This window comes from Thalia democratica, unplaced genomic scaffold, assembly GCF_965202585.1.
Source record: "Thalia democratica unplaced genomic scaffold, ktThaDemo2.hap1.1 HAP1_SCAFFOLD_984, whole genome shotgun sequence".
NCBI classification, from domain to species: Eukaryota; Metazoa; Chordata; class Thaliacea; order Salpida; family Salpidae; genus Thalia; species Thalia democratica.
Window position 1 is genome coordinate 1 of NW_028139919.1, and position 2,500 is coordinate 2,500.

Below are 2,500 nucleotides of genomic sequence, written 5' to 3' on the forward strand. Positions count from 1 at the left end.
CGTATGAAAAACTACAAGCGTCCAGCGGCGGTAGGCTTATAGCTTTGCGAAGTCGTCGAGACGAGTAGCCGACGCAGGCACGGCTCGAGGCGGGTAACTGCAGCAGACAGATGGCGTGTTGCTGCTGACGAGTTAACCGGCAGAAGGCAAACGGTTGGTCGGGAGAAAGAACAGTCAGTTGTATAGCTGCATGCTGCAGTCGACGCGGGCTGGCGCTTTAAACAGCAAAAGGCCGGCGCCGACTTTCAGTAACGTTCGCAAGGCTTTTAAGCCGAGTGATAGAAAAGGTCTGTATTTATACAGTAAAAACGCTCAGTCGAGCAACGGGTTTAAACGCCCTCGGATAGTTATCTGGTTGATCCTGCCAGTAGTCATATGCTTGTCTCAAAGATTAAGCCATGCAAGTGTAAGTACGAGCTCACGTACAGTGAAACTGCGAATGGCTCATTAAATCAGTTATGGTTCATTTGATTGTACGCTTTTACATGGATAACTGTGGCAATTCTAGAGCTAATACATGCGTAAAGCGCCGAACTGACGTGAGGCGCGCATTTATCAGACCAAAACTAACCGGCTTTCGGGTCGTTACAATGGTGACTCTGGATAAGCTTGCGGATCGCACGGCCTAGTGCTGGCGACATCTCATTAAAGCAACTGCCCTATCAACTATCGTCGGTACGGTATCGGCCTACCGAGGTTGTAACGGGTGACGGAGAATCAGGGTTCGATTCCGGAGAGGGAGCCTGAGAAACGGCTACCACATCCAAGGAAGGCAGCAGGCGCGCAAATTACCCATTCCCGGCTCGGGGAGGTAGTGACGAAAAATAACAATGCAGACCTCGTACGAGGTCCTGCAATTGGAATGAGTACACTTTAAACTTTTTAACGAGTATCCATTGGAGGGCAAGTCTGGTGCCAGCAGCCGCGGTAATTCCAGCTCCAAAAGTGTATATTTAAGTTGTTGCGGTTGAAAAGCTCGTAGTTGGATATAGGGACGGCGAGGTTGGTCGGTCGAAAGGCTAGCACTGGCCTCGTTGTTCTTGTTGGTCGGTGCCTTCGCGGTGCTCTTAACTGAGTGTTGCGGTGGTCCGGCAAGTTTACCTTGAAAAAATTAGAGTGTTCAAAGCAGGCTTTACGCTTGTATAATGTTGCATGGAATAATGGAATAGGACCTCGGTTCTATTTTGTTGGTTTTCGGAGCACGAGGTAATGATTAATAGGAACGGACGGGGGCATCCGTACTGTGCCGTTAGAGGTGAAATTCTTGGATCGGCGCAAGACGAACGACTGCGAAAGCATTTGCCAAGAATGTTTTCTTTAATCAAGAGCGAAAGTCAGAGGTTCGAAGACGATCAGATACCGTCCTAGTTCTGACCTTAAACGATGCCGACTAGCGATCGGGCAGTGTCGAACTTAAGAACTGTCCGGCAGCTTCCGGGAAACCAAAGTCTTTGGGTTCCGGGGGAAGTATGGTTGCAAAGCTGAAACTTAAAGGAATTGACGGAAGGGCACCACCAGGAGTGGAGCCTGCGGCTTAATTTGACTCAACACGGGAAATCTCACCCGGCCCGGACACAGCGAGGATTGACAGATTGAGAGCTCTTTCTTGATTCTGTGGGTGGTGGTGCATGGCCGTTCTTAGTTGGTGGAGCGATTTGTCTGGTTAATTCCGATAACGAACGAGACTCTTACTTGCTAAATAGCTGCTCGACCCATTGGGTCGGAGACAACTTCTTAGAGGGACTAGTGGCGTTTAGCCACACGAGATTGAGCAATAACAGGTCTGTGATGCCCTTAGATGTTCGGGGCCGCACGCGCGCTACACTGACCGGATCATCGTGTGTTCCCTAGGCCGAAAGGTCCGGGTAATCCGTTGAACCCCGGTCGTGCTAGGGATAGGGACTTGCAATTGTTTCCCTTGAACGAGGAATTCCCAGTAAGCGCGAGTCATTAGCTTGCGTTGATTACGTCCCTGCCCTTTGTACACACCGCCCGTCGCTACTACCGATTGAATGGTTTAGTGAGGTCCTCCGATTGAGCCTGGTACGTGCGGCAACGCACTCGCCGGTGTTCGAAAAGACGATCGAACTTGATCATTTAGAGGAAGTAAAAGTCGTAACAAGGTTTCCGTAGGTGAACCTGCGGAAGGATCATTAACGAATCGAAATTTGATTTCAAGCGACGTCTCTTCTTCGAAGGGACCGAGCCCTGTAACTGTTATAGTTCGGTCGCGTTGCTTCCTGACAGCGGGAGTAATAATTCAGCACGCAAGTGCTGGCGCGGCCGCTTCTTTTTGAACACGATTTTTTGGTTGCATTGAGATTGATTAACACGAGAGATCTCTTAGCGGTGGATCACTCGGCTCGAGCGTCGATGAAGGACGGAGCTAGCTCCGAGAAGTAATGTGAATTGCAGGACACATTGAGCATCGATATTCTGAACGCGTATTGCGGCCTCGGGTAATCCTGGGGCCACGTCCGTCTCAGGGTCTTTAACACAC

At 50.2% G+C, this 2,500-nt stretch overlaps 2 non-coding genes across 2 annotated transcripts; both read left to right on the forward strand.

The window, feature by feature from the left end:
• The first annotated feature begins 348 nt into the window (after positions 1–348).
• LOC145847587 (small subunit ribosomal RNA) lies at positions 349–2,156 on the forward strand. The gene has a single exon (XR_014371396.1). It is a non-coding gene; the product is annotated as a small subunit ribosomal RNA (ribosomal RNA).
• A 182-nt stretch (positions 2,157–2,338) lies between these two features.
• Positions 2,339–2,491, forward strand: LOC145847596 (5.8S ribosomal RNA). Its single transcript, XR_014371404.1, has one exon. It is a non-coding gene; the product is annotated as a 5.8S ribosomal RNA (ribosomal RNA).
• Positions 2,492–2,500: the final 9 nt, after the last annotated feature.